The 27,387-nt window shown below is 42.2% G+C and overlaps 1 protein-coding gene across 8 annotated transcripts in view; it reads left to right on the top strand.

The window, feature by feature from the left end:
- The window catches only part of LOC140701239 (uncharacterized), a 133,537-nt gene that overhangs the window by 5,397 nt on the left and 100,753 nt on the right, over positions 1-27,387 (top strand). Inside the window, exons 2-3 of one of the 8 annotated variants that reach the window (XM_072976662.1) lie at positions 24,972-25,124; positions 25,661-25,784. The exons of 3 other annotated variants lie outside the window; for them this stretch is intronic. The gene's annotated coding sequence lies outside the window, so the exon portion shown is untranslated. Of the gene's footprint in view, positions 1-6,148; positions 6,454-13,264; positions 13,408-24,971; positions 25,125-25,660; positions 25,785-27,387 lie in introns of those variants that run through there. 4 more of the 8 variants (XR_012080204.1, XR_012080206.1, XR_012080205.1 and 1 more) reach the window with 4 other exon arrangements.

Here is a 27,387-nt window from a genome sequence, read left to right as displayed (position 1 = left end):
GGGACTGGACACAGACAGAAGGCAAGTCAACCTGAAGGCCGGGCCACCCTGGCTGTGTGAAAGACTGCTTCCCTACATCCAGAATGGGATCAGCAAGGAGGAGGGCTGTCTTGTAGCCAAGGCGGGAAGGAGGTGCAGCCCGCCGGTTTTCAGACGTTTAAAAGTGAATCTGCTTTTGTTTCAGAGAGATACTTTTAGGGTTAGTGTGGACACTTACTCCCCCTTTTCAGCCAGGAAACTTGGTGGGACCCCTGGAGTTGCTGTCCAATAGAGTAGCCACAGCCACTCATGTTAGGAGTGCTGGGGAGGAGGCTGGTCTGAGCTGAGATGTGCTGTAGGTCAAATGCACATCAGACGCTGAAACTTGTCTAGTAAAAAGAATATAAACTATCTTGTTATTTTCTATATTGATTACATGTCAAAATGATAGTATTTTACATACAGTAGAATAAGTAAGGTCTGTTCTTAAAATCAGTTACTTGTTTTTTTTTTTTTTTTTACATTTTAAACGTGGCAACTGGGAAACGTTATTTACATAACTCTCATTTCATTCCTGTTGGACAGCCTGTCCTGGGACAGTTTCATCCCTTTGCTTATAGATGAGACTCTGATTCCCGAGACGCAGAACGAGGTGCTGGTTGAGCTCGGGGTGGAGCCGGTGTCTCCTGCATCCCAGGCCCAGCACCAGCACGGCTCAGGCCCTCTCCCCTGCCTGACAGCCACCATGCCAATTTAGGACATCAGAAACACTGCCAGGGGCATCCGAATGAGCTCCTTATGCAGGGAAAGGCGTGTCACGGAGAATGGAACAGAGCAGGGAAAAATTCGTCCTCACTTTGTCCCTGTGATTATGTCAAAGGCCCCACTCTGCCTTGGAAGGGCAGACGAGCTCTTCTGGGCTGCCTACCCCCTCACCCTCTACTATGTTTCCCTGTGTATCTTTCAAGCTGTCCCTCGGGCAGAAGAGGGTGAGATGTCTTTGCCGAGAGGTGGTCCCCCTTTACTGGGGAGATTGAGGGGAGCTGTGTCCCCCCCGGCCTGCGGTCTCGGGCCTTGAGTCTCGAGAGCGTTCATGGCGGTCCCACAGGTGACGGTCGGAGGACATGACACGTGCTGCCGGGCCCGCTGTGCAGGAGGGGCTCTGTGATTGTCTGATTCTAAGGTCAGATTCTCCTTTCTTGTTGTTGGTAAGATGGAGGAGAAGATGCCAGAGAATTGATAAAAAGAAAATCCACACCAGTCCTGTGAATGACAGACACAGGGGATCCGTGTCCCACCTGCGTGTGGTGCCTGGCAGGCTCTGGATTAATTTTCACTTCCTCCCCGGACATTCCTCTATGGCTTAAGGAAGGGGAGAGGCATGTCGTGGCCATGATCTGTACTTGTCCTCACATGGTCCTGTGATCTACATGCCCACACTACCCTTCTGCTCCTTGGAGATGAGGTGTCAGGTTTAGGAAACTGGGCACTGCTGAGGGCATAGCTGCCAGAACCGTGCTACACCAAGGCTGGCTCCGTTCACCTCACCTGTCACCTCCTGTTGAGTCCCAAGGCGTCATTCAAGGTAGGTGCATCGGTGCAATGTAAGCAGGGACCACCTTCTCGCCCTGGACAGACTGGTGGGTGAGCAGTGGAAGCCCGGAGCCCTGCACCAGCCCCCAGGCCAGTGCCTCCTCTTTTGTCAAAGGAGGCACTGGTGACATTTTTGCTCAGTAACTGCTTGGCTTTGAGTCTGCAGACCCACCAGAGAATGCCAGATTGTTTTTGCCTTTTGAAGTCTGCCCTTGGGATTTGGTGGAGTAGCTGGATGTGTGCTTAGCCCATAGTGGTTGACACTGTCACCATTGTTTACCCAGAACCTCGTGTACCAGGCATGGCTCCAGGCATCAAAATACAGCAGCGCATTAAACCTCCCTCCTTGTGGGTCTGTCTGTTTTGGTACCACAAGGGCTCAGCCAGCATCTGAACGTCAGTGAGATAACGCGGCCAGTGAGCTCAGGTCAAGCACGTTCTCCTCCAGTCACTTTTACTCCATAGTTGCTTTTACTATTCCACAGTCATTAATTTTTTAAACAATGCTTTGGTTCAGGAGCAGAACCTAATTCTCCCCTGTTCCTCTTGGTGGGAGTGAGTAACATTGTCCAGCTTGAAATGTGAACACATTTTGTAGCCCAAAAGCTGTCTACACGCAACTAGGTGAAGTTTTGGTTTGGGGCGCTGACCACGTTGGGGTCCCCCGGCAGCACCGCTCCCCTCAGGCCCCTGCCTTCCCTGGATCAGGAGGTGAGGGTGGGTCTCACCGTCCCCGCGTCCCTGTCCTCATCACACTCACGTAATTTCTTGCAAATGCTGTCAGTTATTTTTGTTCTTGTGTGTTTCTTATTTTCGCTTTTCCTCTTTTCCTGTTTCTATTTTCCTTTTTCTCTTATACCACCCTGTGAGCATGTTGTTGGGTCTGAAAATGTGGGCTGTGCACACCCTGCATTGGAATAGCCAGATCGCCCTCTGTGCTGTCTCCATCGCTTTAAAAAGCAAAAACTTAACAGTTGCCATGATTCATATATTATCCTAGTCATCTTCTTATTTTCTAGTTTTTTGGAATTTTTGCTCTGTTAGCACATCACCCACTGGAGTTTGATACCTGTTAAAGTCCTTGCTTTGAGGAACCTGTTTGTTCCTCCTTATATTTGGTAACAAATGCTCTCTCACTAATTTTGTTTATTTGTTTTGAAGAAGAGAGATGCGAATTGATTTAGGCGGCTGCTGAGGGATTTTTTTCATGGAGTATTTAAACTTGGAAAGTCAAAATCTGCAGCACCTTGCTTGATTCTGGCTTTTACACAAACGTGCTCGGCACACGGTTCCTGGCTGTCGCTGTGTGACGTGCGTGACGGCACTTCCTGGCCGGCGGTCACTGGTGAGGAAGTGGCCGGCTCGGGGGTGAGCAGCTGCAGTGGACTCTGTTGGAGGAAGCAGTCACCAGTTTTTTGTTTTTTTCGTTTTATTTTTGCATTCACCTTCCCAGAGCCATTTACTTTATTTTGCATTCATAGAGGGGCAGGAGCGGGTCTAAAACCATGCCACTCTTTTGTTCCCTTTATGAGGCTGGTTTTTCTAAGTATCAGGAAAACATTGCCTTGTCCTAAGGAGCTGGTTCACTTGGATCTGGTGGACACAGGGACCGCTAAAGGGGACCGTAGCTTCCTCTCTTCTTCAGCCAGTGGGTATTCAGAGCCGGGTCTGTGGTTTGCCTCAGCAGCCGTGCAGGCCTCCCTGCACCGGCCTTTACTTTTACCCCTTTTTGGCAGTTAATAGCTGACTCTGTGTCTGTTGCAGCTGATGTCCACCACTGACGGCCATGTCGTTATTTTGCGGTAGTGAGTCTCCAACACCCCTGTCAGCCGTGAAGGGACCTTGCATTCTCACCCCGACCCTGTTTCATCTCACCCAGGGGAAGGGTTTGGCCACCACCGTCATGCTGGACATGAGGCCTTGTTTCTCCTTTCATGCTCTGGTCCAAATGTGGACACTTCATCCTTCACTGACTTGGTCTTGCTTGAGACAGTCCAGACTTTCTGAAAGAGTCCATCACATTCTGGGGGGGGGGAACAGAACAAAAGTAAGAGTCACAAGTACTTACTAGACTCTTAAGGAGTCTAGGCTGTCTGGGTTGGCAAATGCAGGCTGGGATCTGTGATGTCTGGTCTGTGCCCTGGAAACAGGCCTTTCCCGTAGCTCCCGAGAGAAAGGGGGTCGGAGCGAGAACAGACTTGCCTGGGTTCCTACCATCCTCATCTACTCACTGACATGAGTGTCAGCTAACGAGGAGCTCCCCCAAACCTCGGGCCCTTCAAAGCTCAGACCACGGGAGATCCTTGAGTCCCTTCTCCTGGTCCTTCTTTGTGAGAATCCAGTGCCTTCTGAGGTGACCGGCAGCAGGAGATGCCTATCCCTCCAGGGAACTCCCATCGGAGGACTGTGACTCAGTGCACCTTGCTGTGAGCTTAACGGTTTCCATCCGTGCTCCCTGCAGAACCAGACTTGAGACTGGCTTAGTGACAGAAATGACAAGACTGATTCCAGGGCAGGGCCAGGTGGAGGGAACAGTGGAAATTGAATGTGACCTCAAAAACCTAGGTGGGTGATGGGGCTGTTACTAAAATGGGGAGCCTGGGAGGTACCTGCCAGGAATCGAAGTCTAGAGTAAATGGTGGTCATAAGGCTTTTTTTTTTTTTGACATAAGGCATTTTTAAGATGCCATTTGTCATCCAAGTTAGGACTTCCAAGAGGCACTCGGGTCTATGAGCCTGGGGCTCAGGTGAAGGAGCCGGACTAGAGATACACGTTAGGATTTGTCATTCTTAGCTGGTGTTCACAGCCGTGCAAGTGGATCAGCTCATCTCAAGAGGTGCAGACTGTGGCTGGTGGGGGCAGGGCTGTGCCTGGTTTGGAGGAAAGCCCAGACCATGCAGCTTTGGTGTGTCAGTCAGCGGTGTTTGTGATTTTCAGAGCAATGGCATTTATCCTTAAGGTTCTGGGGGGTGGGCAGGGCCACCCAGGAAGAAATCTGAAGGGAGGGTTTTGGCCACGTGTGCGCATCTTGGGACGATCCAGAGGCTGCAGGGTCCACAAGGGGAAACTCCTCAGAAGCTGGAGTCGCAGTGGGGAGTTGGGAGAATGTAGTCACACTCTCCTGTGAGGAAGGGAGGGAGGCCTCGGGAGTCCGCACCCTAGCGGACTCTTTCCCACGAACAAAAGGCAATCAGACAGAAGATTTGAAGTGAGAAGGGATGGGCGCTGGGAGAGGAGCCAACCTGGAGAAAGGTGGTTGAACAATTCTGGAATAGTCTCCCTGAAACGTAGAGTTAAAAAAACCCAGACTCTTAAGAATATTGATAGTGACTGGGGAGGAGGCAGTTGTTTTTCTGGCCTCCTAAGGGTAAGGTATGTATCCAGGGATACACAGAAGAATCGGGCAGTCTGTTCCGGGGGCTTCACCCGTACCAGGGGGAAAAGTGCAAGTTTAAAGGGGGAGAAGGGCAGCGGAGGGAAACTAGCCAGGCCCCGTGTCATGTACCAGTCGGCCGCCCTACTTGCGTGTTGCATTCACATCCATGCCTCCCAAATGGGCGGTGGCAGCCCTGTTTTGAAGATTGGGAAGCCTTCTCAGAGGGGTTAAGGAATTGGTCCGTTTAGCGGCTAGTAAATGCTGTAGCAGGATTCAAGCAGGGCCTTGTCAGACTTCAAGGGCATGTTCTCTCTACTAATTCCGGTACCTCCCCGTTGTACCTGAAATGGTGAAGTGAGTCAGTTTCGGAGCCTTTCAGAGAAAGTACGCTTTAAGTGCCTCAGGACTGTTGCACAAAGCTCAGTGTTCTTTGGTGGTTCGGAAGCACGGCAGTGCTTTTTGCTCCACAGATGTAAGGTCTTACTCTTTTGACGATGGTGTGGTTGTAAATGACGTACAGGTGCAAAACCACACTTAGCAGCTTCTGAAGGGAAACTCTCCAGTTCTCCCTTGATCCGCTTTCTTCCACGGGATGTAACTGTGCTGCAGCGTAGGCCTGAGCTTTCCGTATGGAGTGAGGGTTTGATATCCAAATTTAACATAAAACAGTCAGATGGAGAAAATCGAAGATGACAATATATTTTCGGGTTTCATTAGACAAGATATACTATCTGTTAATGGCCCATAAAGCAAATGAAATTGAGTACAGAACATTGCATTTCTTACTTTCTACTGAGAGATGTCTTCCAACATAAGATTCTCTGCTTTGGAACTTCAGCTCTGCCACTAGGGCGCCTGTCATTGTGTTGGTGTGATTGCATTTACACAGTGCATGTAATCTGGGCTTCCTTAGCCCCAAACACTCCAGTGCAGAATTATAGGCTGCAGCCATCACTTAGTTATACAAATACTTCTAAAACTATATGATACCAAAAGAAAATAAATAAAAATAAAGAGAGAGAGGGAGATTGCCTTTATCAAAGTTCCTTTGGATTTTAACTGCAAAGTGTTGTTGAGCAGCTCTGGTTTCCTTTGGCTATGAATATATACATTTCTTTGCATGTAACTTGGATTTTAGGCTTGAACACCAAGCTCTTGTTTTCCATGAGCCACAAAAATCATAGCCAAATGACACACCTATGAAACATTTTATTCTTTTTATCTGAGACAGAATCCTTGAATTTGGGACTTGAGCTGTGATTTTGCTGTTTGCTCTTCCCACCCCTCTTGTCACCTCACTCCTTTTTCCCACATGGCCTCCAAGAGTTCATGGTCTCAAAGGAGCAGGTGGACAAATACCAGTTGGTCGCCAAGAAGTGCTGCTGTAGACGGAGCCCAGCCAAGAGCTAAAGGACATCATCAGGGAGGACTTCCTGGAAGAAATTGGCTCTACATTCAGTTCTGAGGACAGAGTAAGAGTCAGCCATGAGAAGGAATCAAGAGGGTGACTCAGGAGGCAGGAGCAGCCCGGGTAGAGGCCTGGAGGCTTGTGGGGTGGGGACTCGGGGAGACTGCCCTGTGTGGTCCAGGGTGGTGGGTGACCCTGCTTTGAAGGACACTGGAGAGGGCCTAGGGGTGGAGGGCTTTGGAGGAGCTTGGTTTTTACTAGAACTGACACAGAGGAGGCAGTGAATGGTGTCAGCAGGAAGTGACCCTTAGGAGAGCAGCTCTACCTGTCCTTTTGAGTCCCACCCCTTCATTCTTTTATTCATAACACACGCAATTCTGAGTGCCTAGGGGAGAGGGGGTGGACCCACAGTAGTAAGCAAAATGTACTTGCTTCTTGAGAGCTTAGCAGTGTCAGAAGTTGACTTAGATTAAAATGTTCTATTAACACAGCAGGGCACCTAATCCAAAGTGCGGAGGTTGGAGGGAAGGAAGGCTTCCTTGACAAACAGTCAAAATGAGCCTGGAGGCTAGTGGGAAGTAGCAGCAGGTCACAGGGCCCCTGAGGTAACTGGGGACCTGGTACTGAGGTGAGGATAGGCAAGCAGGGTTGGGGGTGGGGCTAGAACTCTACCAGGGAGACTCTGAAGGGTTTGAAGTGGGGGAGATGTAATCAAATTTGTGCTTTGGGAAGGCTGCCTTGGCTGTGTGTGTGTGTGTGTGTGTGTAGCAGGGAAGAGGGGGAGGATGTCACCAACTGGGAGGGTCATTAGAAGACCATTCACAGGCTCGGAGGTCACCAGTGGGAGAGGGGCGTCGGGGCTGCTTGGGGACCGCAGGGGCAGTGTGGATGCCGGATTTCCTTATGGGGAGGGCTTGTTAGCGGGGTCGCTCTAGCGACACCTTGTGGCTGGAAGTAAACAGATGGAGGCCGCCAGGTGGACTTACCTCTTCTCTCCTTCCCTGCTTTGTATGATGATCTTAGCTCTGCCAACATATGGAAAAGAAGAGCTAAGTTCCAGAGTAGCCCAGGACTTTGCTGAGCTCGTTCAAGTGAGATTTGATAGGATTTAGTCTTGTGTTGAGATCTGTAGGTTAACTTAGCTAGAAACGTCCCGTCATTTGGATTTCCATAGGGGTATTAATTCTTGATAAAGATTGCTTTCTTGGTGAGAGGAAATTTAATACAACTGATGTCTTTCTCAAAAAAAAATCTTATCTTTTAAGAAATTTAATATTCAAAATAATAGGAATATTTTAAAATGATAAACTAAGGCTTTCGTGTAGTTTCTTCGGTTTCTGAGTTGATGTGTAGGTAGACCCTTTGCATTACATAATAGCACATCTTTGTCAGTATTTAAAGAGCTGTTAGTGAGCGCCCTAGACCCCACTTTTGAAAGCATCATTAAAGCTTGCTCTGAAATAGTGAAGTCATATAGGTCTTTTTTGCAGAAGCCAGATATTTGGTTTATAATCTGCAGCATAGCTCCCTTTATAAAATAATAATAGGTTCAAAATTAAGAAAGTGGAAAATAATTGATTTTTTAAAAAACTGAAACATAAACTTTCTTGTGCTAATGTTGCAACTGGAAATTTCGAAAAGAAAAATCCCACTGTAATATCATCTACGTGAAATACATATATGTCTGTCACGTTTGAATAGTAACTGCACAGTGGTTTTTGAAGTCAGGATCATTCCAGCTCAGATACTGGCAGTGATGTTTGCTGGTTTTCAATGGAAGAACCTAAATTTGCTTTCTTAGCTTTATTCTTTTCTTTTTCTTTTCTTTTCTTTTCTTTTCTTTTCTTTTCTTTTCTTTTCTTTTCTTTCCTTTTCTCTCTCTCTTTTTTTTTTTTGGGTAGTGCGAGGGTTGAGTAGTGCTGTGCCAGCATGATTTGGGGGCAATTTGGGGGCAGATGTCGTGCAGCAGCAGTGAGATATTTCCATGCCTTTTACTTTCCGGACATCACCAGGGAACATGTGTGGTTTGTGCCTGCAGGATGCGATGCTGCAGGACTCCCTGGTCCATCAATGTTATGTCTTGGAGCTGCTCCGGTCAGTGAATGATTTTCTGTGGCTTGGAGCTAATGTGGTCTGATGCAGATGATCAGATGTGTAACTAAAGTACTGTTACTTGAAATAAGAGAAAAGCTAGCAAAAATGTCTCTAAAATACAGGATGAGGGAGGAGAATTGGCTGAGCTGCTTGCAGAGGGGAATATTCTCAGGTGACTCCCTCACTGTGTCTCCTGTCACTCTCCCCCACAGCCCTGCACGGCAGTCCTACTGAAGCAACCATGCACTTTCTCAGAAACGCGCTGAATTTCCTTGTGCCTCTGATTGTTCGCTTTTTTTTTTTTTGAAAGCACATCTTGCCCTTTGCTTAAATGCCGGCCTTGCTAGCCACCACTTACACTCATTCTTCTGGACCTCGTCCATATATAGCTGCTGAATGGATGAACAAAATGTAGTATCTCCATTTAGCGGAACATTATTCAGACATAAGAGTGAATAAAAAAGAAAAAATAAATAAAGGGGAATATGAAAAATCCATCTGCTCTGGGAAGTCCACCCTGACTGCTCAACCCGGCCTTTTCCCTTTGAAACCCCATCCCTTATACCCCTCTCTACTATTTTTGATAGTATTTACCACCTTCTAATAATGTTTAACATTTTCAAAAGAAAAGAGACATGCTGATACCACTTCAACATGGGAAAGCCTTGATAACAGCACGTTAATTGAAAGGAACCAGACACAAACGGCCGCATATTGTTGATTTCAGTGATCTGAAATGCCCAGAATAGGCTCATGCAGTGGCAGAGAGCAGATGATGGTTGCAAGGGGCTGGGTGGAGGAGGGTTGTGGAGTGACTGCTAGTGACAGGGGTGTTCTATTGGGGTGATGAAGTGTTCTGGAAATAGATGGTGGTGAGGGCTGCACAACCGTGAGAGTGCAGAAGACTACTGAGCGCTGTCTCTGGGAGTGCCTGTTGTTGGGGCGGCTTTATTTTGTTCTCATCCTGTAATGTGAAGGGTCATCTTGTGCTGAGATCATTCAACTCCTGTGAGTGGTAAGGCTAAGAGACTTTGCAGAGTCATGTTTCTTTTTTCCCCCTTGCTGAGTGTAGGCAAAAATGGTTTAAGCCTGAGAAAGTGCTCCATATGCAGAAATGTCTTTCAGTTTTGCCTGGTGTAAAAATCTTGAGAGCTTTTTAATCGTTTAGGACAGTCTGTAGGGGGAAACAGCCCGTGAAGCCTGGGTGAGACCTGGAAGAGCCACTCTTCCCTCCCAGACACGGGTGGGGATTTCACCCCCGTTCAGGCAGTGAAGGGCCAAGACCCATGAGTGAAGTTGACAGTCGTGAATATTTATGTGTATCCGCTGCTTCATCTTGGATATTAATTTCTAGCTGAGTCATTTTGTGGCGGTAGACTCTTCCTACATCAGGAATTTATAGTATCTGCTCTTTGAGGTGAAGACCTGACAGACTTGATTATTTAACAGTCTATCTTGTATTGATATCTCAAATTCCCTTGTCAATCGCAAAACAGCAGAAATACAGACGTCCTTTAATGCCGATGCGACCTGGAGCAGGTTTAGTTTCTGTGCCTCAGTGGCCTTATCTGTGGGTGGGGAAGTTTATAACAGTGCTTCCCTCAGAGGGGCTGGTGAGAGGAGACTGAGAAGCACAAATGGAAGACTTACACGAGATGCTCATGAATGACAAAATTTAGTGCTGTCAGCCTGGTGAGGCCTCAGGGACAGAGATGTCAGAACAGAGCAGCCCTAGCCGGAGTTCGATCCGCATTGGCAGGTTTTATGATCACTATCACCACTGTGGGTTATCAGGTAGTTTTAAGACTTGGTAATATGAATTCATGAATAATGTTACAGACTAGACAACTCAGATCCGGTTTACATAGTTCTCAAGATTTCCTGTGAGAAATGGATATTTTTTCCCCATCTTAAATCTGAGTGGATTCTCTAAAAAAATTCCGTAGTCCTCCATCTTTTTCCTTTAATTCTCCTTTTTTTAAAAAAAAAAGTTTTTAAATGGAGTTACTGGGGACTGAACTGAGGGCCTCACGCGTGCTGAGCACATACTATCTCAACTGAGGTATACTCTCACCCATAATTTTTTTAAACTTTACTTTCTTAGTATGCAGAGGTTAGAGGCCTCTAATTCTTTTTTGGAGACTTGTCTATAAACCTGTAAATCTAAAATTAATGGACAAAATTTGGTTTATTAAAAAAATCATTAGAACTTTCTTCAATCCATTCAAAAGGAAATGCTTATTGAGTTAAAATGTTTCTCCTTTATGGTGATTTCTAATTTTTGGTCTAGCTTAACTTATTAAAAGTAATCCTCATCATCATAATGACCAAGCTTGCTGTGAGTGGACACCTACCAAAAGCTAAACTGTTTTTCTCATGTTTTACTTCAAAGCAGGTATTTGACGATAGGTATAAATGTCTCCTTTTTGCAGCTGAGGGATTGAGAGGTGGGCAGCTTGTCCCAAATCAAACGCAGCTGGCGGTGCCTAGCTCGGTGCTGGAACCCAGGCTGCACAGGATGCATTCTCAATTTCTCCTCTGATCAGCCTCTCGTTGAGTGGTTTCCAGAACACCTGTGAGTCCATAAATGACCGATTTTTGCGATCTCAGCCTGATGAGGCCTTCAGAGGAGAGACACCATTGAGAATGTGAGACAGAGTGGCATAAATTAAAATTGTACATTTTCACAAATGTTGCATTCTCAGGTAATGACTTAAATAGTTTATGTTTTCTTTATTTTAGTGCTATGTAAGCACTAAAAACAAAACGTTAAAAATGATTATAGTGCAAAATAGGAGTGGGCTTTGAAAGTCCAATCATTGCTAATGATGTTGCTTGTTTTTCTCTAGTGGTGTTTTTTGACAGAATAATTTACAGTGACTGAATTTATTTTATGTATGTAGTCTTAGTATGGAGGAAAAGTTTGTCAGTGAATATTGAAAGTAAAATCTTTACTCTTTTCTGTCCTGATGATAAATATGTACGTTGTTTCCATGGCTTAAGTATATTTCCTCATTTGTGAAATTTGAGTGATGCCATTTACCGTGTCTGACTGTGAGAGGTAGATGCCTTGTATACAAAGCATCCAAGAGCTGCTTAGTAAAAATGTGCTGTCACAATGACAGATAGTTTAGAAGGATCAACTGTGAATACTAAAGAGGGTGGCTTGTTTCTGATGCATATTCAATATGGATATATATGAATATGGCTTAAAGTAACAAGGATTCAGGGTTTTGTGTGTGTGTGTGCGTGCAGTATGAAGTTTTAATGAAATCTGTATCATTCTATTGAGACAGGGACTAGTTAAATTGACTTAAGCAGACGACCTTGAAGATTATTTACACAGAATGTGTATTGTTACAACTCAGTGTACATGCTGCCGTGTAACTATACACTCAGACATTTAAATTCGTAGGAATCTGACCAGAAGCATTAAGTTTAGAAAAATCCACATTGATCATTTTCAGGGAATAAGCTTCTCTCTTTTGTGATTAAAGAAAATTTTGATTTATTTTTCTGCACTCTTAATAGGTTTTAAAATATCAAAACATTGATTTGACATGTCAGCTTTTTTAATAGAAAAAAGCTCATGCTGTTTTAATATGTAAATAAATGTTTTTGTATTTCAATACACTTCTATGACTTCCTGGCTCTTTGAGAAGTATTTTGCAAGATACTTAGATTACCTACTGTTGGAAAAAATACAGACATGACATTTATGAATATAGGGCTAATACAGGTCTGTTGGTTTTTGCTACAGTGCAAGACATGAGGACTAGGAGAGCTTTGCTGCTGATGGCCAGGAGGACAGATCCCAGATCTCAGTCTCCCCTCCTGTAAAATGAAGTGGCTGGACTGGATTCTTTCCTCTTCAAAGATGAGTTTCCATGAGCCTGTGTCTTTTGTATATATTCAGGAGTATTAGCAATATCTGATTAAGTACTGAATACCCCTCCCTTTCCTGAAGCGAAGTGCAGTATGTGCTACATAAGCATTTAGTTATCTGATTCTTGTTTCTGATCCACAGACAATTTTTGTGTTGCATCTTTCCAGGCAACCTGGAAGGCCTTTTAAGCCATAGGTGGCGCTGTTGCACTTTCTTACAGTCTTAACTTTCCTGTTTGTAAAGGAAGTCTTAAACAACGTTATTTTTTTTTATTCCTTTGCTTAGTGCTTCAGGGTAGCAAATTGTCCATTATGTCTGACTACCTGGAAATATTATTCTGCTTACGTCTTAGTTTTATTCTCTGATCTCGCTGTGAACATTTCAGACTTCCTGTGCAAACAGTGGCAACATCGGACTTTTCTTTTTTTTTTTTTTACATTTTTTATTGATTCATAATCATTTTACAGTGTTGTGTCAAATTCCAGTGTTCAGCACAATTTTTCAGTCATTCATGGACATATACACACTCATTGTCACATTTTTTTCTCTGTGATTTATCATAACATTTTGTGTATATTTCCCTGTGCTATACAGTGCAATCTTGTTTATCTATTCTACAACTTTGAAATACCAGTCTATCCCTTCCCACCCTCTACCCCCTCCCCGGTAACCACAAGTCTGTATTCTCTGTCCATGAGTCTATTTCTGTCCTGTATTTATGCTTTGTTTTTGTTTGTTTGTTTGTTTTTGTTTTTTAGATTCCACACAATAGCGATCTCATATGGTATTTTTCTTTCTCTTTCTGGCTTACTTCACTTAGAATGACATTCTCAAAGAGCATCTATGTTGCTGCAAATGGTGTTATGTTGTCGGTTTTATGGCTGAGTAGTATTCCATTGTATAAACATACCATATCTTCTTTATCCAGTCACCTGTTGTTGGACATTTAGGCTGTTTCCATGTTTTGGCTATTGTAAATAGTGCTGCTATGAACATTGGAGTGCAGGTGTCATCCTGAAGTAGACTTCCTTCTGGATACAAGCACAGGAGTGGGATTCCTGGGCCATATGGTAAGTCTATTCCTAGTCTTTTGAGGAATATCCACACTGTTTTCCACAGTGGCTGCACCAAACTGCATTCCCACCAGCAGTGCAGGAGGGTTCCCCTTTCTCCACAGACTCTCCAGCATTTGTCATTTGTGGATTTTTGAATGACGGCCATTCTGCCTGGTGTGAGGTGATATCTCATTGTAGTTTTGATTTGCATTTCTCTGATAATTAGTGATATTGAGCATTTTTTCATGTGCTTTTTGATCATTTGTATGTCTTTCTTGGAGAATTGCTTGTTTAGGTCTTCTGCCCATTTTTGGATTGGGTTGTTTATTTTTTTCTTATTGAGATGTATGAGCTGCTTATATATTCTGGAGATCAAGCCTTTGTCGGTTACATTTGCAAAAATTTTCTCCCATTCCATAGGTTTTCTTCTTCTGTTACTTCTGGTTTCCTTTGCTCTGCAGAAGCTTGTAAGTTTCATTAGGTCCCATTTGTTTATTCTTGCTTTAATTTCTTCTAGGAGAAAATTTTTGAAATGTATGTCAGATAATGTTTTGCCTATGTATTCCTCTAGGAGTTTCATTGTATCTTTTCTTATGTTAAAGTCTTTAATCCATTTTGAGTTGATTTTTGTATATGGTGTAAGGGAGTGTTCTAGCTTCATTGTTTTACATGCTGCTGTCCAGGTTTCCCAACACCATTTGCTGAAGAGACTGTCTTTATTCCATTGTATATTCTTGCCTCCTTTGTCGAGATGTGTTGACCAAAAGTTTGTGGGTTCATTTCTGGGCTCTCTATTCTGTTCCATTGGTCTATATGTCTGTTTTGGTACCAATACCATGCTGTCTTGATGATTGTAGCTCTATAGTATTGTCTGAAGTCTGGGAGAGTTATTCCTTCAGCCTCTTTCTTTCTCTTCAGTAATTCTTTGGCAATTCTAGGTCTTTGATGATTCCATATAAATTTTATTATGATTTGTTCTAGTTCTGTGAAATATGTCCTGGGTAATTGGATAGGGATTGCATTAAATCTGTAGATTGCCTTGGGCCGTGTGACCATTTTAACAATATTGATTCTTCCAATCCAGGAGCATGGAATATCTTTCCATTTTTTAAAGTCTTCTTTAATTTCCTTCATCAGTGGTTTATAGTTTTCTGTGTATAATTCTTTCACCTCCTTGGTTAGATTTATTCCCAGATATTTTATTACTTTGGGTGCTATTTTAAAGGGGAGTGTTTCTTTACTTTCTTTTTCAGTTGATTTATCGTTAGTGTAAAGAAAGGCAACTGGTTTTTGAACGTTAATTGTGTAACCTGCTACCTTGCTGATTTCTTCAATCAGCTCTAGAAACTTTTGTGTGGACCTTTTAGGGTTTTCTATATATAGTAACATGTCATCAGCATATAATGACACTTTTAACTCTTCTTTTCCAATTTGGATCCCTTTTATTTCTTTCTCTTGCCTGACTGCTGTGGCTAGGACTTCCAGGACTATTTTGAATAGGAGTGGTGATAGTGGGCATCCTTGTCTTGTCCCAGATTTTAGTGGGAAGCTTTTGAGATTTTCACCGTTGAGTACTATGCTGGCTGTAGGTTTGTCATATATAGCTTTTATTATGTTGAGATATGTTCCCTCTATACCCACTTTGGCGAGAGTTTTTATCATAAATGGATGTTGAATTTTATAAAATGCTTTTTCTGCATCGATTGAGATGATCATGTGGTTTTTGTCCTTCCTCTTGTTGATGTGATGTATTACATTGATTGATTTGCGTATGTTGAACCAGCCTTGTGTCCCTGCGATGAACCTCACTTGGTCATGATGTATAATCTTTTTTATGTGTTGTTGAATTCTATTTGCTAAAATTTTGGTGAGGATTTTGGCGTTTATGTTCATCAGTGACATTGGCCTATAATTCTCTTTTTTTTTGTAGTGTCTTTGCCTGGTTTTGTATCAGGGTGATGGTGGCTTCATAGAATGAGTTTGGGAGAATTCCCTCCTTTTCAATCATCTGGAAGAGTTTGAGAAGGGCTGGTGTGAGTTCTTCTTTTATGTTTGGTAGAATTCCCTGGTGAAGCCATCCGGTCCTGGACTTTTATTTGTAGGGAGGTTTTTAATTGCTATTTCTATTTCCTTTCTAGTGATCGGATTGTTTAAGTGTTCAGTTTCTTCTTGATTCAGTTTTGGTGGACAGTATGTTTCCAGAAATTTGTCCATCTCCTGAGGTTATCCAGTTTGGTTCCATATACTTTTTCATAATATTTTCATATGATATTCTATATTTCTATTTTGTTTGTTGTAATTTCTCCATTTTCCTTTCTTATTTTGCTAATTTGTGCTCTCTCTTTTTTCTTCTTTGTGAGTTTGGCCAGAGGTTTGTGGACTTTATTTACTTTTCCAAAAAAACAGCTTTTGATTCTGTTGATTTTTCCTATGGTCTTGTTAATCTCCATTGTATTTAATTCCTCTCTGATCTTTATTATTTCCTTCCTTCTGCTGCTTTTTGGGGCTTTTTGTTCTTTTTCTAATTCATTCAGGTGTTGGGTTAACTTGTTTATTTGAGATTGTTCTTTTTTGAGGAAGGCCTGTATTGGTATAAGCTTCCCTCTTAGCACTGCCTTTGCTGTCCCATAGGTTTTGAGTGGTTGTGCTTTCATTATCATTTTTCTCAAGGCATTTTTTAATTTCAGCTTTGATTTCCTCATTGATCCATTTTTTTTTCAATAACATATTGTTTAATGTCCATGCTTTTCTTTTTTTCTCTTTTGTTTCTCTGTTGTTGATTTCCAGTTTCATGGCATTGTGGTCAGTAAAGATGCTTGAGATAATTTCTATCTTCTTAATATTGTTGAGGTTTCTTTTGTGCCCAAGTACATGATTGATCCTGGAAAATGTTCCATGTGCACTTGAAAAGAATGTATATTCTATTTTTGGGGGGTGTAAAGCTCTGAAATTATCCACCAAATCTAGTTTTTCTATTGTAGTATTTAATTTCTCTGTTGCCTTGTTTATTTTCTGTCTGGAAGATCTGTCTAGTGATGTTAATGCAGTGTTAAAATCTCCAACTATGATTGTATCCCCATCAATATCCCCCTTTATCTCTGTTAGTAATTCTTGTATGTACTTAGGTGCTCCTATATTGGGTGCATATATATTAACGAGTGTAATGTCTTCATCTTGTATCACTCCTTTAATCATTATAAAATGTCCCTCTTTATCTTTATTTATGGCCTTTGTTTTAAAGTCTATTTTGTCTGAAATCAGTACTGCAACACCTGCTTTTTTGGCTTTTCCATTTGCATGGAATATCCTTTTCCATCCTTTCACTCTCAATCTATATGTGTCCTCCCTAAAGTGGGTCTCTTTTATGCAGCATATTGAAGGTTCTTGCTTTATTATCCACTCTGCCACTCTATGTCTTTTGACTGGAGCATTTAGTCCATTAACATTTACAGTAATTAATGATAGATGTGTGTTTATTGCCATTTTGAACTTATCTTTGCAGTTGAATTGATATATCCTCTTTGTTCCTTTCTTCTTCCTTTTGTGGTTTGGTAATTTTCCTTTCTATTATCATGGATTTTATTTAATTTTTGTGACTCCCTTGTAAATTTTTGACTTGTGGTTACCCTTTTTTGTAAATCTATTAACCTATACCCGGTTTTATTAAACTGATAATAACATGATCTCAAACCCATCCTTCTGTTAAAAAAATTTAAAAAAGAAAGAAAAAAAGATTCTATATTTCCCTGCCTCCCTCTCCCACTCTCAGTGATTTGTATGTCTTCTTTTATAATTTCGTGTTTTCTTTATTTGTAATTCATGGGTTATCACCTTTCCAGCTGTACGTTTCTCATTTCTGTAGCATCCTGCTGCTTTTCAATTTAGAATAGCCATTTCAATATTTCTTTTAGCATGGGTTTAGTGTTGCTAAACTCTTGCAGCTTTTTTTTTTTTTTTTGTCTGTGAAACTCTTTATTTCTCCTTCTATCCTAAAGGGTAGCCTTGCTGGATAAAGTATCATAGGCTGCATCTTTTTTTTCATTCAGGGCTTTGAATATATCTTGCCACTCCCTTCTGGCCTGTAGTGTTTGTGTAGAGAAATCAGCTGAGAGCCTTATGGGGGTTCCCTTGTAATTCACTCTTTGCTTTGCTCTTGCTGCCTTTATAATCATTTCTTTATCCTTGACTCTGGCCATCTTGATTATGATATGTCTTGGTGTGGGTCTATTTGGGTTCTTCCTGTTTGGGACCCTCTGAGCTTCCTGTACTTGGATATCTGATTCCTTCTTTAAGTTTGGGAAGTTTTCAGTCATGATTTCTTCAAAAACCTTTTCAATCCCCTTTGATCCTTCTTCCCCTTCTGGGACCCCTATTATGTGAAGATTGGGATGCTTTATATTATCCCATAGGTCCCTTATGCTATTATCATTATTTTTTATTTGCTTATCTTGTAGTTCTTCTGAATGGGTGCTTTCTGTTGCCCTGTCTTCTAGATCACTAATTCGTTCCTCTGCATTAACTAGTCGGCTTTGCACAGCTGTTAGATCATTCCTCATCTCTGTCAATGAGTTTTCCCATTTTGCTTGGCTCTTCTTTATAGCTTCAATTTCATCTTTGACATATTTTATTTCTCTAAGCACTATCTCTTTTAATTCCTTCAGCAATTTGACCACTCCTTTTTTGAAATCTTGATCTAGTTGGCTATTTAAGTCTATTTCATTGAGCTTTCTTTCAGGGGATTCCTCTTGTTCTTTTAATTGGGAAAGGTTTCTCTGCTTCTTCATCTTGCTCATACCTCTCTGGCATTGTGGTTTATGGAGTATCAGTTCTCTATTTTGGATCTTAAGAATTTTATCTATCTAATGCCTATTTAGGAATAGAACTTAGAAAAAAAAGAAAAAAGAAAATAAAGAGAAAAAAGAGAAAAAAATAAGAGAGAGAGAGAAAGATTTTTAAAAGAAGGGAGAAAGAGGGTTTGAAAACATTGTATAATGAATAATAGAAGAGCGGGTTGAAGTAGAGTATTAATCGGGTGGAGACGTCCTTTTAAAACCTTTAAAAAATAAAAAAGGGGGGTGGGGAGATGAATATATGTGTTTGAAGCCTGTGTCTAATCAATAACAGGACATCAAAATCCAAGAGAAATAGAAATGAATTAAGAAGTAAAAATTAAGAGAGTAATTGAAAATAGAACAGGTAAAAACAGATTAAAAACAAAACAAAACAAAAACAAAAACCAAAAACCAAAAAACAAAAAACAAAACAAAACAAACAAAAAAAAAGGGTTGTTGTCGTTGTTCTCCTGGAGTGTGTGTGCTTTTAATGTGAAGTCCTTCTGTCTTCGTCCTGTTTTGGAAGCTCAGCTTGTTTTCATAGGCCCTCCGTTGGCGCCCTCTTCTGTGCTGCTCCCAGCACTTGTCGGCAAGCAGATCGCGCCTCCTCCTAACACGGGGTCAGATGCAGCTCTCTTTTGCTGCGGGCGGGCGGGTCACTGCCCCTCCGGATGCCGCAGTCAGATGTTGCAGACTGGACAGGCATGATGGCGGGTCGTGCCCCCTCCCAGCACCTCGGTCAGGGGTTGTGTTCCTGCCCGACAGGCGGGGGGCCGCTCTCCCCCTGCCTGCGCCGCCGGTAGCTCCGCTGCTCTGTGCGGCTGCGTGCTCTGCGCCGGCGCTCCGCCCTGGCCGGCGCTCCGAACATCGGACTTCTCTTGCAGTGTTAGAAACCAGTGAGCCGGGATTTTATAAAAGAGCTAGAAGAGGCCTCTGGAGCACCTTAAAGCTGAAAAGTGTACTGAGTTCCCTAAGTATTATCCCCACCGCTGTGTGTCAATGGGTGGTAGGAGATTTGGTACATATACGAAGGGGTGTAGTGTTTTGACTTGGGTTTGCGTGCACGCGCTGCCACTGAGCTAAGTGATCCTGAGTCAGTTCGTTCGGAGTTTTTCCCTCGTCTGTGAGATGGGGACACTCATTTCTGCTTTGTAGAATTGTGAGAATAAGAAATTATGTAAAGTGTTTAGCACAGTGTGTATGTCAAGAGGGCTCATAAACTTAACTGCTGTTTGGTGTGAAGCCATCATTTGATAGTCTTTGGCAATTACTGAGAAACAGGAAAATAAGGAAAGCTGGTTTTATGATGAAAGATATTTGAGGAAGTTCCATAGTTCCTAAACACATAATTTAGCATCAGCAGAGTCAGGACCGTTACACAGTCGCCCTGAACCAATGTTAAGCCACAGGATTTTTTGTTACTTCATATATGTTGGGGCTTAAGGGGACCCAATACTTATACACATGTTGTGTCCAGCAGCCAACTGAGAGATGACAAAGAAGAACAGGCAGGCGATAAATGTCTCCTTTATTACTGATGAAGCCACATTCTCCATGAAATTCAGGGCTGTGGGAGAGTGAGTGTCATGACACTATGTCCCAGAATTAGAGACTCACGCAGTCCCAGGTAACTCTGGGCCACAGTGAGCATTCCCTTGAGAGGATCTGGCCCATAATGCACAGGAGTGTCTTGCCATGGAGCTGAGCATCCCAGCTGCTTCCTATTGGTGGCCAACACTGGAGGGAAAGGAAAGGTTTCATATGCCCTGCTTGTCTCCCCGGACTCACACCTCAATCTGTTAGTGTGAGGAGGGCTAGCCGTGGGCCAGTGGTCAGGGGTGTGAAGGGAGAAGCAGTCTCCCATGGACCAGAGGAGTGGGGAGGAGGGATCCCCTCCCTCAGTTTAAACAGGTGGTGGCTTGAAAGAGAAGGGTGCTCCTCAAGAGTTTATAAGAGGGGAAATAAGGATTTCCTTTGGGACTCAGACTAGCCATGAAACACAGAAGATGATTAGATGGGAGACTTGTAAATCACTTTCTTATTAAATTGACATTTGTTGGGCACCAAAAATATGCTACATTCTTTTCTGAGAGTTTTACAGAAATGAATCCTTCAATCTTCACAACAAGTGAGTAAGAAAGATTTGATTGTTATCCCAGGTTTACAGTGTGGAAATTGAGGCACACAGAGGGTAAGTAATTTGGCCAAGGTAACAGAGCTAGTAAGTGGCAGAGCTGGGGTTTAAACCCTGGCTATCTGGTTTCCAGGCTCCCAGGGATGAGCTTTGGGAGTTTAGAGGTATCTGCATCCCTGGATCTCTGTACCTCTGCATCAGTTAGACCAGAAAGGACAGGGAAAGGGGAGTTATACAGGGGCTCACAGTCGTGTCTCAGCCACTGCCCATGAAGTGTGCCCCGTGATTGGCGTTAATTGTTTTCCAGGCAGTAGATCTGTTCTTATAACAGAAATTTAGTCCATTGAGTTAATCTAGAAACTCTTCCTGCTCTGCTTCTGTCCAAGCTTGCCATGTGACTGCCTGCCCGAGATTGGGCCATGGAGGAGAATCTGTACTCATGGTTGAACTCTGATATTTCAATCTCTTTTGTAGTTTCACATCTCCTGTTACATTAATAAATTGAATTTCTGGTTTTCTTGCATCAGTGTGTCATAAGTTTAGTTAATGTGAAACCAGTCCATGGGAGCCCAGGGGTGCTGACGGTATAATTTCTGAGCATGTGGCATTTCTACCCGTGCAGATGTGGCTGGACGATATCCACCTTCCTCACTGATTTCTCCCAGCAGCAGGGTCCTCTCCCACCCCCGGATGTGAGGATGGGATCTCTCTGAGTAGGTCAGTCAGAGGCCGAGTCCACCAATCAGATGAAGTACCTGGAAGTGGGTTTAATAGAAGAAAAGGGCTTCCAGGTATTCCGATGGGCTGTTCGAGTCCGTTTGGTGAAAAGCTGTCCACTGTCTGTGGTTTAGCTGCTTCTTTGCTGTTTAAAACTCTGTATTACATGAAGGGATTTTAAAAAGCAGAAAGGTGTGATTTCAGGTGGTACATCCGCACCGGTGACTAGTGCTGGATGACCGCCTTTGTGAGGAATAGACGGAGTCTTACAAACTTCATAAAACAGCTTTAAAAGCTCTGCATATGGGGTGCACTTCGTAAGGGGTCCAGTTCATGACTGGTCGCGCTGAGAGGGCACGTAACTGATGATGGCAGGAAGGACACGGAGGCATCAAAAAGGTCTCAGTCATGTTCCGTGTTTAGAGGATGGAGCACAGTGTAATATATTTGAGCTGGTTTTTCACTGAACACTTTAGAGTATTTTCTAGGACTCCCCAATCCCCCAAGGTTCCATGCAGCTGGGTGTCCCCTCAGTGCAGCTCTGTCAGCGCTTTCCCTGGGCTGATGTGGTGTCACGGGAAGCAGGACGGTCAGCGTCCCTGGCTCCTCTGAGCTCCGTCTCCTCATCCGCAGAGCCTGGTTTCTCATCCGTGTCTACTTAGTAGGGTTGCTGAGAATCACACGTGATGCTTGTCAGGTGTGATTTGTGGTTGTCTCTGTGATTGGCGTTTAGTCAATATTTGATAGAAACACTTGTTTTTTATTATAATTGTGGCTCCTAGATTGCAGTGGTTTTTAGTCTGCATTTATGTTTTTATATAAATTTATTCTTATTTTTAAATAAACACTTGTATTTATTTATTTTCATGAAGGTACTGGGGATTGAAGCCAGGAACATATGCATGCTCAACAGGTCCTCTACAACGGAGTAATACCCACCCTCCTTGTCTGCACTTTAAAATAAATATTTCAATACACAAAATATTTCTTAAACACCATCATGGGTCCTATTTTCTGCATAGACAATTGAATACATATGCCATCTCAATACGAATAAATGTCGTAGGGACATACCTTTCTAAATCTGTTAACGTGTTTTAAAACGATCATAGCTAGTGAAAAACACGAGTCTTGGATCCACTACTTCTTAGTGTCTGCTTTGCCATCATGGGGAATTACATTCTACAGAGAAGGCTAATTGGATCTCATTGATATTTGGATGATTTTGCAATCTTCAAGGCTTTCAAAAGCTGACCGTTTTGTATTTTAAACTAACTACAAAGTTATCTTCTAGAAGTTGTAAGTCCTTAGCTTGTGAAGTGCCCAGTAATTCAGTTTGTATATGTCTGTGTCTCTGTGAACGTGTATGTGTGTGATTTCAGGAATGTAGCAATAAGTTCCATATAGCCTTCTGAAACCTTTCTCCTCCAGTTCAAGGTGTAAATATATATTTACACAAATAAATTGATACTCTTTTGTGATTTGGCATATTGGTGGGAATAAGAGGTTCCCATAATTGTTTCAGAAGGGTTGGGGAGCATGAGCTTAGAAAATGAGAGGAGATAGAGGCAGGGAGGTTCTTTAAACTTTGTGCAAGATGAGAAACAGTAGCTTTTCTTTTTTCTTCTAAAGCAAACTGGCACTGAATTGTAAAATACTAATACTCAGAATTGCTTTTCTGATCAGAGACAAGTTCCTCAGATTTTTCAAGGCAACATGAATGATGAAATGTGTTTTAGCAGTTATCTTTAAAAGTAGCTTTATTTTTCAAGTAAAAGGCTATAGCCTGTTTTTTTTTGTTCCAGCTGTACAAGAATTTCTCATTGATCCAGGTACGTGATCAATGTGTTTAGTTTCTTTGGGTTATTTTTTTTTAAAGTGCTTGATTCATTCTGGTGTGAATGAATGTTTAAAATTTTTGGATTTTGATCTTTAAAACTTGCTGATTTATCAGAACTGCTAAAAACCTGATGTTTGTTCCTTGTTTGGTGGGGCAACCTATTGATTTATGTTGTCTGTTATAGAGGGAAATTCTTCCTCTTGCCTGTAGATAATTAAGTGAATGGTTTGCAGTGTGCCTTAAAAATTATTTGAATGCATTGAGCATGTTTGTCCAGTGAATTTTGGATTGAGTCATAATAATGACTTTGCTTTGATTCTGTGGCTTTTGTCCTCTCCACAAGAATTTGAATTCTCTGTTGAATTTTGTATTCGTGTTCTTAACAGGGGAAGGAATTTTGCATATTTTACAGAGGTGGGTTTTCCTATCCCCTCTGAATTCCTTCTGTAATTGATACAGCGAAAATCTGTTATTGCAGTGCTTAATTATTTCATAAAAAAATTTTTGGCTTAATCAGAAACAATGACAAAGAATGATAAGAAAAAATATGAAAACCTTCCTTCCTTTGAAGAATAGAAATGAGGTGTTCAGGCTCACACGTGCTTTGTACCTGACACACTTACTCTCATGTCATTGTGTATCATGATTTGGAGATGGAGTTGCTTCAGGTTTATAGATTTTTGTTGTAACATTTGTGTTGAATTCATTCTCTAGGCATGATGATTCCTGTTGCCTTTGTGGAAAGTGTAGATGAAGGGAAACAAATGCTTTGTTTTGTTTTCAGGAGGCCTGAGATGTTGATGAGAAAAGAGTAGAGGGTGGGCTGAGGAAAATAGTGACAGACCCTCAACTCCAGGCTGAAATTGATGAACAAAGAAATCAATTAAGTGTATCGGTATTTGACTAATAGAAGTCAGACAGCCCAGACTGTCTAGTTATGCCCAAAGGAAAGTACTGAATTCACCTGCAGAATTAGGTGCTTTTCCATGTAGAAGCAGCTTAGAGCAATCAGAAAAATCAGTCTTATGATGAGATATAAAAAGAATACAATATCTTTTATTTCTGAAACTTTTCTACGGAAAGTTGTGTAGAGCTAAAATTAATTTTCAAGCACCAGGAGTTAAGAGTTTAGGTGGTTCTGTGGGATCGTTATTCAGGGATGTGTCTAGACCCTGCTGGAGTGGCCGAAGCTGGCAGGAAAAGACCCAGAGCCAGGATTTGTCATCCTAGGATGTCCTCCATAATGGTTCCATGTGGGAGCCCATGGTTGGGTTAACAAATTGTAACACATCCCAGCCGACTGTCAACTTTAAGAAGAAAAAATGTGCTTAGTAACTGCTTTAAAGCAAGCACCTGTGCATCCTCACTTCTGTCTCCTTGCCATAAAAAGGAGAGACAATGCCTTGCTTACATATTTGAGGGTATAGATAGCACTCTGCTTATTGCACAGCAATGACCCAGGCCCTCAGCTATAAACGCCGGGCCTGCTTGGTGTTAGATAGTCTATTATCCCCAAAACAGGGACCAGGCTGGTCTGATGGTCTGCTTTGTAATAAACATGTCTAAAAAATGTACCTTGTTCCCCTCACCCTATGACTTCCCTAAAGGTAAACTAAGCCTTAGTACTCATCGTGGAGTCTACAATCTCTGTCTCATCCCTTCTTTCCCCAAGTTCCTGCCTACTATCTCACAACTGTTAATGACTTTTTCCTTTGATTATACACAATAAATATGGGAGCATTTGAGAGACTCGTGGAGTTGGCTCCCTAATCCCTCTCGCTTTCTTTCCTTTTTCCGCAGTCTTGAGTAATTCATTCCTTGTCGGTAAGACTTCCACCAGCCAGAACCCACAGTTCCAGGTGAGAAGGATGCAGGCTTTATCCCTCCTACCCGAGGGAGAGAGAGTAGATAATTGAAATATGCTTCCCTGTGGTCCCTTCCTGCCCCAGGGCCACTCCAGTTCACCTGCAGCCTTTTGGCCTCTGCTCACAGGGCCTCTGTCCCAGGATTGACTGCAGCCTTTTATTCCCTTGTCAACATTCCCTGTGCCTTTCAGAGGTTGGTCTCTTCTCTGCAATTCAACCCTGGCAGATATGATGGTGGTCAGCGTGCTTGTGGGAAGTTACTTGGGGAATCCCAGGAGCCATGCTGATTCTCCTGAGTCATTCGGGGTTACAGAACTGTCAAGCACTGCAGGAAGGCCATTCACGTGAGTTCAACACAGCATTACATCACTTTCATTTTATTTTTGAATTTTCAGTGGAGAAATTATTTGTAGCACACTGTTCCAGATTTTAGGCCGCCTGCTTTCCTCACCACCATTTCCTTGTTGGCTCTGGTGCTTGTTTTAAGAACCAGGTTTCTTCTCTGGTCATTTGTAGCAGCTGGGCTTGCCGAATCCTTGAATTGCATTTGAAGCAGAATGCTTCTTCGTGATGTCAAACTGATTTTCCTTGTCATGTCTGAATATTTCGTGTACACTCAGTAACAGTTTCAAGTGAAATGCTCTTGTCCAATTTCGGTTAACTAATATTTGCTGATCTCCTGCTTTCATGCTGAGGGCAGTTTCTTCTTCCTGTAATAAATGTTAGCAATTTTCATTTACTATGGAAGGTACTAGCCCAAGGTGCTTTTGTTCTTAATAGTTTTAATACAAATCACCCATTAAAATGTACAGCGGATTTTACTCTATGCCCAGAAATGTGCATCCCAGTCAATCTTAGAACATTTTCATCCCCCCAACAGGAAACCCAGTACGCATAAGCAGACATTATCAACTTCCCCATTCTCCCCAAGCCCCAGGGAGCCACTCTTCTGTCTCTGTGGATTTGCGTGTGCTGAACATTTCATGCAAATCGAGTCACTTCATGTAAGTGGAACCGTCTATTTTGACTGACTTCTTTCACACTGAGTAACGTTTTCAATATTTGTCCACGTTGTGGCCCTGGGTCAGTACTCTATGCTTTGCTATTGCTGAATAATATTCCACTGTATGGCTGGGCCCCTCTGTTTACCCATTCATCACGTGATAGACATTTGGGTTGTTTCTGTTTTTTGGCTCTGAAAAGTAATGGAGAAAAGTAATGGTGAAAATTTCTGTAGGAGTTTTTATGTGAATATTTGTTTTCAGTTCTCTTACTTCTGTGCCCAGGAAGCAGAATTGCTGGATCATTCAGAAACCAAATATTCAATTCTCTGAGGACATGCCAGGATGTTTTCCAAAGAGGCCACGCTGTGTTATGTTCTCACGAGCAAGGGCTGCGAGCTCCACTTCCTCTGTGTCCTCATTAATGCTTGTTAATCTTTTTTTGATTATAATCTATTGTAGTGAGTGTGAAGCGGTTTCTCCTAGTTGTTTTGACTTGATTTCCTTTAGAGCTAATGTTATTCAACATCGTTTCATTGTGCTTATTGGCCATTTGTATATTTTCCTTGAAAAATATATTTTCAGATCCTTTATTCATTTTTTAATTGAGTTGTCTTTTTATTGTTGAGCTGTGGAATTTTATTTTTGATACACAAATTCCTAATCAGATAAATGATTTGAAAAAATTTTCTCCTGAGTGTTGTTTTTTCACTTTCTGGATGGTGTCTTTTGAAGCAAAGTTTTAAATTTTAATGAACTCCAATTTATCTCTGTTTTCATTTTTCCTTGTGCTTTTGGGGTAATATTAAATATCTGATGTATTTTATTTAAACTTGTATATTTAAAATAACTTAATTCTTAGACCGTTCTAGGAGATGGGTACTGTTGTTGTCCCCAGTCTATGCATCGGAGACTGAGATGCAGAGAATTTCACTGACATATCAGTGTCAAAGCTTCCCAGTGCTGTGGGAATTCAGACCCTCATATTTTCCCCTAGCATCTGAGCTCTTCACCACTATGCTCCACTCTTTCCAGGAATCGTTAAAGAAAAAGTCTTTACTTTTTTGATTTCTTGTTAGATTTTTTTCTCATTGGGGACCTCATCTGCTCATTTTACTTTTGGATATCAGTGTAGATTTATTTTAGGTCTCATATATGGAGAAGCATTGCTATCAGTTAACTTCTTTATTACTCACTCTCCAGTGATGATTGTTACTAGTTGACCTAATCAAGTCATGCTTAAGTCTTTCCTGCTCATGACACTAACAGCAGAGTCATGACTTATAGAATGCTCAAAGAAGAAAGTACTTGACTGATTTTATTTTGCTACCCAATCGAATCAATCAAATAAAAACCCCAGTGTTGACACAGACTATAAGCCCTCCAGAATAGGGTCACTGTCTTCCTTGTGTTTCATTTGTTGGGTCACAGTGTCTGGATAGTGCCTTGCTGTCCAGCAGTTTTGTGAGGATACGGTGCTCGTGAATCATTTTAAGGACAGAATTTTGACAATAGACTGTTGTTTATTTCATGAGGGAAAAGGTAGTATAGAATTACTTCTCAGATCTGTTTTAAAATTAAGCTTTGAATTTTGAGAATAGTTCAA

Source organism: Vicugna pacos, chromosome 14 (genome assembly GCF_048564905.1).
Source record: "Vicugna pacos chromosome 14, VicPac4, whole genome shotgun sequence".
Lineage (NCBI taxonomy): Eukaryota > Metazoa > Chordata > Mammalia > Artiodactyla > Camelidae > Vicugna > Vicugna pacos.
This window is presented reverse-complemented; position numbering and strand designations above follow the sequence as displayed.